The sequence below is a fragment of the Octodon degus genome, unplaced genomic scaffold, assembly GCF_000260255.1.
Source record: "Octodon degus isolate 3935 unplaced genomic scaffold, OctDeg1.0 scaffold00212, whole genome shotgun sequence".
In the NCBI taxonomy this organism is placed as follows: domain Eukaryota; kingdom Metazoa; phylum Chordata; class Mammalia; order Rodentia; family Octodontidae; genus Octodon; species Octodon degus.
Window position 1 is genome coordinate 3184616 of NW_004524788.1, and position 9351 is coordinate 3193966.

Consider the following 9351-nt stretch of genomic DNA (forward strand, 5'->3'; position numbering starts at 1 on the left):
CCTCTTTGAATTTTATACTTAGCAAACATACCTTTGAAAACTAGAAGTAACATTTTCTAGTTATACAAACTTGAAATATTTTAATACCTGCAGAAGTAGCATATAAGAAATAACAAAGAGCGTAATACAAAAGGCAAGAGAAGTTGCAGTATAGTCCCGGATGAATAATAAAGAGCTCTCAATTGATAGTTATGCAGGACTATATAAAATATATTAGATGAACCCTTATTTAAAGGTCATTGCAGATTTCTATGAAACAGCACCAATCTTATGTTGGGTTATACATGGGTTTTTTTTTATATATGTGTGCGTATGTGTGTGTAAAAGACAGGGAAGAAGTAATATAAAGTCAACAGAAAATGGAGATATACTTTTTAATGTTTCTAATACTAGGAGACCATATCATACAATGTCTTTTAAAAAAATTGTAAGTCAAAGATACAGTATAAATCTTAGAACAAAAATTAAGATTAAGCAATATTCAGAAAATTAAATACTAATTAATTAAAAATTTAATGTTTCCAAACAATTGAACTCAGAAAAAATTTTCATGATAGCAAAGAAGTACTAAGAGTAAAACATAAGATAAATACTGGAATGGCAAATAAATGACCAGCACTTCTAACAGTTTGAGGATAGGATATCGCACAAAGTTCTAGTGTGTTGTGGACATGCATAATGACCATGACAGTTACTGGTGGCCAGGCGTCACTTGTGGGTCTGAGCTACAGCTATTTCTTTGAAATCCACCCTGTAGACTCAGATGGAATCATGACCCATAGGGTGGAAAAGGAGTCCATTTGTAGAGTGTGCTGATGGAAATATTTTGCTGCTGAACACAAAAGAATAACTGAAAGACTACCATTGTATACCTCTTATTCTCCTGTGTTTAATTATTTGCCCTATTTGGTGGGTTCTTTCCATTCTCATTCATGCGGCTATGATCAATTTGCTCCCTCTCTAGAACATCATTTAGTAGTCTGGTCTCTGTCATCATGAAATTTTTTAGTTGTTCTTTGTCATGGAAGTATTTCACTTCTCCATTATACTTGAAAAAGAGAGTTTTGCAGGATAGATCAGTCTGGGTTGGAATTTGTTTTCTTGCAAGACTTCTGCTCCATGCTCTTCTTGACTTGATGGTCTGTGAAGAGAAATCTGCTGTTATTCTGATGTGTTTTCCTTTAAATGTGATCTGTTTCTTTTCTTTAGGGACTTTTAATATACTGTTCCTGTGCTGAATTTCTGGGATCTTGATTATTATATGTTTGGGTGTGGTTTTAATTGGGTTGATGTTATTTGGAGTTCTATATGCTTCAGTACAGGAATGTCAGATTGTTGCCCCATATTTGGGAAGTTTTCTGCTATTAATTCTGCCCATATTCTTTTTATATCATTTGTATTGACGCCTTCCTTCTCATTGATGCCTATTAGTCTCACATTATTCATCTTTCATTGTCTTGCAGGTATTGAATTATTTTTTCCTGCATCCTAGTTGTTTTTAAGAAATCTATTCTTATTTTTTCACTAGCTGCAATGGTGTCTTTAAGGTCAGAAAGTCTATTTTCACTTTCACTCAAACGGTTTTGCCAGCTTATGATTGAGGTTTTAATTTCCTATATATCACTTTAAACCTGTTTCATACATTCAATTTCCTTCCTAAATTGCTTATTCAGGGTTCCATCATTTTTATATTCTGCTCTATTTTTTATCAGTGTATTCTTTAGAAGCACTTAGTACTTCTTTGATTATAGTTATCACCACATTTTTTAGTTCAAAAATTATTTCTGATCTGATTTCTTCTATACCTTTCTGCAGTTGTTTCTTTACTTCCAACACTATTATTTCAGAGATATCAGGTGTGTGATTTCCAGTTTCCTCAGTGCTAGTGTCTTTTGCATTTGTACTAGGTGGACTCGGGGCCTGAGACTGCATTTTGTTCCTTCTCTTTGTCATTTTGTATATCACTGTCTTCTGATCTTTGGTGTAGAGCTTACATAGAGTTACTACCTTAGCACCAGGTCCGGATCTACGAAGTTCAGATTCCTCCAGGGGGGTGTTGCTTGGATCTGGCTGGGCTCTAACTGCTGTGCTCCACTTCTTCCTGCTGCAGCCGTTGGAGTGGAACCCTTTGTGTCACTCTGACAAGATGTTCTGCTCCTGAATCAGCTGGGTGGGTCTTGCCTCTAGCCTCTTTGCAGGGAGTTCTGCTGAAGGGTTCTGCATGGGGCCTGCACTCTGGGTCTATTCAGGATCCGGCGGCCCTGGGCAGTCTCACTTGCACTCCGGGCCTGGGCTCTGGGTCTATTCAGGATCCAGCGAACCTGGGCAGTCTACTCACACATGAGACCTGCGCCCTGGGTCTATTCAGGATCCGGCAGCCCAGGGCGGTCTCACTCACACGCCGGGCCTGCACTCTGGGTCTCTTAGGTAGCTTAATACCGTGTCACAGTGACATGTCAACAATCCACTTGACTTCTTCTCATCACATGGGCATTGTGTGACTGCACTAATCCCAAGAGAAAGAAAAGTGAGGTCAGGAAAGGAAAATTGTGTGTGTGTGTGTGTGTGTGTGTGTGTGTGTACAGAGAGAGCTATTTCCATAACTTTTATTTCAATATATTATTATGATTGTTCTATCTTATTACTGGCTATTATTATTACTCTTTTATTGTGCTTACTTTGTTTTTAAAACTGTATTATAAATATTTATGTATAGAAAAAACATAGTATACATATAGTATCAAACCATATATGTTTTATCTGTGATACTATCTGTGGCCTCAGGCTTTCCCTCTGAGTCTTGGGAACTCAGTCCCCCATCAGCAGGGGATGTTGAGGATGATAGGTTCCATTGGGAACCAAGAGCTGACCCAGGTAACTTCACGTTAATGCCCTGATGAGAACTCACTCTAGAGCCCATAAAAACCAGACAGTAGGCCTGAGGTGATGGCACACACCTGTAATTCCGGCTACTCTGGAAGCTAAGGTAAGAGGATCAAAAGTTTGAGGCCAGCCTGGGTAACTTAACAAGATCCTGTCTCAGAATAGAAAAGGGCTAGAGACAGAACTCAGTGGTAGAGCAAGCCTGGGTTCAGTCCCAGTACAGCAAATAAACAAAACCCCTAAAACAAAACAAAACACACACAAAAAAAATTAAAAATTAAAAAAAGGGGCTGGGGAGATGGCTCAGTAGAATAAGTGCTTGTCTGGCAAGCGCAAAGGCCTGAGTTCAATTCCCAGTTCTGCAAAAAAATAAAAAAAAATAAAGCAAAACAGAACAGAACAACTCAAACAGGGGCAACACAGCCATAGAGAAAGGTACATGGAGAGTTCCTAGCAGACAGCAAGAACCATACGACGTGGGGGTCGCAGCCCTGAACAAGGGAACTCCTATCTGTCCTCCAAGTTCCTTTGGTCTTCCTGGCTTAGCCAAGAAGAAAGACGAGCTTAAGGGAAAGAAGACAAAAAATTCAAACTCCAGAAATTTCCTCCTACAGGAGGCAACTATGTAAGAGAAACGTTAACACTTACCTTTGGAAATTCTTGCTTATTCTTTGCTGGTGCTCAAAAAAAATGATTTTACAGATTAAAACAACTAGTAGCAGTGTTGGGAAGAGGCAGAGATGAGCACCCCATGTCCTGTGGAGGCTGCACAAATTAATAAGCCTGTTTAAGTGCAACTCAGCATTGAATATCAAAAGTCCTAAAAGGGCATGCTATTCTTTGGCCAGCATTCCACTCTTAGAGTTTATCTTAAAGATTAACTCAGAGAAGTGCACTAGAGTGTATATACAAGAGTATCTATCACAGCTTTGTTTATAGCAGCAAAATTCTGGAAATGACCTAAATATTCATCATAAGGGATCATCTAAATAGAGTGTCACATCCCTACGATGGAATACCATACAAACTTCTGAGAAAGATAGTGCAAATCCACATTTTCTGACAGAGAAGAGATGCTCATGATGTATATTGAACAAAACAAAGCGAGTCACAAAACAGTGCAGATAGTGGGAATGTAGCCCTGTCAGATTGCACACATCTACAAATCTATGTGTAAATGTGCAGAGGGAGAGGTTTGAAGAAAGTATGGATCATTGTTTTTTCTAGGTAATGAGATTTGGGGGAAATTTTGCTTTTTGCTTCGTACTCATATATTGTTACAAGATATAGAGTATTGTATTCAGCAGAATCCCTAGAGCAGGGTTTCTCAGACAGGAAAATTTCTTTGTCAGGCTAAAAAATGCTTTGTGGTGAAAGGCAGTCTTATGTATTGTAGGATGTCTTGCAGCATCCCTGATTGTGACCCAAAACTGTCAGTAGCACTCCCTTTCTTCCATGGCCCCCATTGTAATAACTTCTCCAGACCCTGCCAAATGTGCCCTGGGGGCAAGCTGATCCCTGGGTGAGAGCCACTGATTTAGAGGAGAAAAGAAAACTAGATGGTAAGCCCAAGGAAGTCTCAGAAAGTAAAACAAAGAGAAATAGCCAAGGATTTCCAGGCAGTGGGCAGAGTGCAGAGGGCAAGGTGGCAAGTGGCAGGTGGCCAGGAGGCATTTAATCTCTTCCCCAGATCCAGCCTTTTCTCGAGTCCAAACTCTTGAGCAAGACTGGAATGTACTATGGCACACCATGAGGAACCCAAACCAATATAGTGGGCTCAGGTAGGGACCTAACACTGCAAGGCTCAGTAGAAACTCGGGGGGGAGCTGGCGATGTCATCCAGGCAGGGCCCTAGACTCACACATGCTGTGAGCTTGAGTCCTGAGCCTGTCAAGTTTGGGCCTCCTGACACATGTTCTGACCAGCTGACGGAGGCCTTTAGCACCGCAGCTGCTCCTTAGCACCACAGCTGTGGTGTGCAGTCAGTCGGTGTCTCCATACAAAGCAGAGCTGTCTAGACTTGGGCAGGGCTTTGTGCTCACAATGAATCTCTACAAAATAAAACTGGTTAACACATATTCAGATCACAGCTGCATCCCAGGCAGTGGTCAGAGGCCTTTTAAGTGTGTTACTTGTTCAATTCTCACAACCAGCCTGGGAGGCAAGTTATGATCACACCATGCTACAGATGGGTAAGTGAGGCACGGAGCAGTTAAAATCAATTGTCTGGGAGCCCCTAACCAGCACATCAACACTGGGTTTCAGGCTCAAGCAACCTGACTCCAGAGCCTGTGGCTTTAACCACTCCACTATTTTGTCTCTGAAGAGGCGTGGATGGGCACATGGGGTCCCAAGTCCGCAGTGACGATGTTCCTGACCGCTGTGCTGAATGGCTTCTTTTGCCAAAGGAATGTCAGTCACCACTCAATCATTGCACAAAACCTTACTATGTTGTTTCAGTAGGTGCAAAGCACCTACTGAAAGTTGGCTACTACAGCGTTGCTAGGGCTCACGGACTCTTCAGCTGTAGGCGGCATATCAGGCAAACATCATCTACAATGAGATTGTACACCAAAATAGTTCCTTGGCCCTTCTTTTCTGGTGCTTTTGACTTTTTAAAAAACAATTTGCCTTGGGCTGGGGAGATAGCTCAATAGAATAAGTGCTTGCCTGGCAAGCACAAGGGCCTGAGTTCAGTCGCCGGTTCCCAAGAAAAAGAAAAGAAAAGAAACAATTTGCTTTTCAGAGGGAGCGTTTGAAGTCTCTTTGTTTCTAGATCAGTTTGCCTTAACTTGCATATGTTTCCTTTGTCTCTCTTCTTCACAGAGTTTTGCTTCAGATTCATGCTGCTTTTCCCCCCATGCAAGAGCCTGCCTGCATCACAGTAAGTCTGTTACATTCTTGTTCAAGAAGACCCAGTTTTTTTTTTAATAAATAATTCTTTTTTTTATTATTATTTATTTATTTATTCCTTGTGTGTGTGTGTGTGTGTGTGTGTGGCCAGCTCAGCCCACCAGGGGGCGGGGCTGGCTGGCATGTGGTGCTGGGGGATTGAACCGAGGTCCCTGTGCTTTGCCAAGCTTGTTCCAAGTAGGTGCTTTAGACCACTGAGCCATCTCTCCAGCCCCAAGACCCAGTTTTATAAGTTGGCTCTGAACATGTGTTTGATCACACTGCCGTTCTCTTTCTAGGGTCACCAATTTCTCTAAGAAGGATGTTTTCTCCACTTCTGCATGTTTTATCTTATTCCACATGTATTATAATTGCTTTTCCAAAAAACTGCATTTTCTGCAGCTAGACACTGAGATCTCAGTTCTTGATTGTTCTTTGATTCCCCATTCTTTGAATTCTCCCTTTCTTATATCTGTTCATCGAGTACTTTTTTAATATTCAATTGTTTCTCTAGATGAAGTTTTCACATTCTTTTCTGCCTGGATCCTCTTAAATTCCAAGTATCGAATCTTATCTTGAAGATTTTCAGAGCAGAAACTATGGCTCCACTGTTGCTTTCTGGATAGGCAAGTGCAGGCTTACTTGGGGAGAAGCCTAGTTCACTATCAAGGAAAGGTCTATCAGCTGTATTACATTAGTACATATGGAGAAGAGAAACGGTGAGCCATATTTCCATTAGACTTCAATGGGTCAGCTAAGATATTCCAGAACTGAGGGTCAGAAGCTACAGACCCTGCTGCTGCTGCTGTGTTGCTCAGGCTGGCCTCAAGCTCATGGCCTTAACCAGTCCTTCCTTTCATAACCCTAAACAACCACTAATACACTTTTTGGTTTTACAGGTCTTTCGTTCGACTCCAGACCAGCATGTGAATGGAATCACATGATCACGTAGACTTTTGTGTCTGACTTCTTGCACTTAGTATCGTTATCTCAAGTTTTCTCCATGATATAGCTATGTATTCAAACATTTTTCTTGTAGAAAATAATAAGTTTTATATTTCAGAGCAGTTTTGGGCTCCTAGCCAGGCAGAGCAGAGAATGTATAGAAAATGTATAATTCTTCTTCTCACAAAAGTATGCGGTAGCCTGAATCACTGTTTGATTCATCCTAACTGATGAACTACATTGACACCTCAATATTACCCAAAGTCTATAGTTTACTAAGATTCTCTCTCAGTGTTATATATTTTGTAAGTTTTGACAAATATGTAACCACATGTATCCACCACTTTAGTATCAACCAGAAGTTTCAACTACCCCCAAACATCCTCTGTGTACTATTCATCCATCCTTCCCCCACTAAACCCTAACAATCACTGATCTTTTTTACTGAATCTACAGCATTGTCTATTTCATATAGTTGGGACTGTGTAGAGTGTAGCCTTTTCAGATTAGCTCTTTCATTTAGTGATATGCATTTAAGTTTCTTCCCTGGATTTCCATCTCTTGATAGCTCAATTCCATTGTCTGAATATGCACAGCAGTTTATCCACTCGCCTATGGAAGGGAATCTTGGTTGCCTCCTACTTGGGGCAGTTATGAATAAAGCTGTTATAAGGTTTTTATACAGGTTTGATAGCAGACAAATGCTTTCATTTCATTTGGATAAATACCAAGGAGCATGATTGCTGACTTGTAGGTAAGAATATGTTTAGTTCTATAAGAAACTGCCCAACTGTCATCCAAATGTGGCTGTCCCATTTTGCCTTTCCACCAGTAATAAAGATTTTTCTGTTGTCCTACATCCTTGCCAGTATTTGGTATTTTTGGTTTTGGGATTTGGGCCATTTTAATAGTTGCGGAGTCATGTCTCATTGCTCTTTTCATTCGCATTTTCCTATGTTTATTTGCAATTCAGTGGGCCCTCGAGTTATGACAAGTCTGTCATATGAACAACTTAGGTTATGACCAGGATTTTAGTTTTAACTTATAACCCAAGTCTTGAGTTATGACCCACACGCTGGTCGCTTTCGCTTCCAAATGGTCTCATATACAGAGTCAACCTTAAAGAGTTCTGGAAGGATATCACAACATCCTTTCCTATATAGGATTAGTAGGGAAATCCTGGGCCAGTGTCTCTCTAAAGACACAGAGGTCCACCTGTATTCAGGAGAAAGAGTTTGAAGGCTGTGTAGAGGAGCCTGAGCCTTTTATTAACAACTGAAGTTAGAACCAGCCCTGAGGAATGAATCCTGTTTGTAAGACAAGGATCCACAGTATCTTCTCTGGTGAGATCCTGTCTGGTGTTTTGCTTTTTAGGTTGAGTGTTGCAGTTTATATCAAGAATGTCCCCCAGACCAGTTGTGATGGTGCATGCCTGTAATCCCAGCACTTGGGAGGCAAGAGGATTGCCAAGAGTTTGAGGCCATCCTGGGCTACATAATGAGTTCAAGGCCAGCCTGAGCTGCACAGTGAGGCCCTGTCTCAAAAGAAAAAAAAAAAAAAAAAAAGAATGTCTCCCAAACGCCTCGCATGTTCTTAGGCAGTCCTTTTAAAAACATTGGCCCACAGGGACACCCTCAATTACTGTCTGTTGGGAGGTAGGTTCTGTTTGGAAGAGGCGGGTCTTGGGGACTGGAACCTGGAAGGGTGAATCCTCCTTCCCAGGTTCTCCCTTCTCTCTCTGCTTCCTAGGTGCCATGACAGGAGTAGTTTTTCTCTGCCTGGGGCCCTTCTACTATGTCGTGTTTGTTTGTGCCTTTGCCAGACACTGACTGGAACTTATGCAATGTAAGCCAAAATAAATCTCTACTCCCTGAAGTCGTAGGAGTCAGGTATTGTGCTCCTGTGATAAAAAAGCAGCTAAGAAAATTGGATTGTTTTTGTTTTTTTCAGTTTTTTTTAAATCTATTGATATAATTGTGTGATTTTTGCCTTTTTAGCTTATTGATATAAAGAATTACATTAACTCCTCTGCAAAAGTTGAAACTGTCTTATATGTCTGGGATAAATTCCATTTGGTCATGGTCTCAAATTCTTTTTATACCTTGTTGGAATTCATTTAATATTTTGTCTGTGATCTTTACATTTGTGTTCATAAAGATGTACATTAACTGTTGTTTTCTTTTGTGAAAAGTCTTTGTTTAGCTTTGATTTAAAGATAATTTTGTCGGGGCAGGGGAGATGTCTCGGTAGAATAAGTGCTTGCCTGGCAAGTGCAAGGGCCTGAGTTCAATCCTCGTTTCCACAAAAGAAAAAAAAAAAAAAAAGATAATTTTATCCTCATAGGATGAATAATGAAATTAGGAAGTATTTCCTCTCCTTCTATGATGTGAAAAAGAGTATAGACAATTAATGTAATTTCTTCCTTAAATGTTTGACAGAATTCACGAGTCCTATCCCAGGTCCGGTGAGTGTGTGGAGAGCTTCCTGCTACCCTGCGCCGGCAGGACCAGTCCCAGCCCAGGCACAGCATAGGCAGGACCCTCTTCCACCCCCTCGGGACGCCCCCCACCACTCCACCTTACCTGCCCCACCCCTCCCGCCGAGTAGGAATTTCTGCCGAGTTCCAGGAAC

At 41.0% G+C, this 9351-nt stretch overlaps 1 pseudogene; it reads right to left on the reverse strand.

Moving 5' to 3' along the window:
* Window positions 1–9351, reverse strand: part of LOC101590821 — a 115577-nt pseudogene that overhangs the window by 103373 nt on the left and 2853 nt on the right.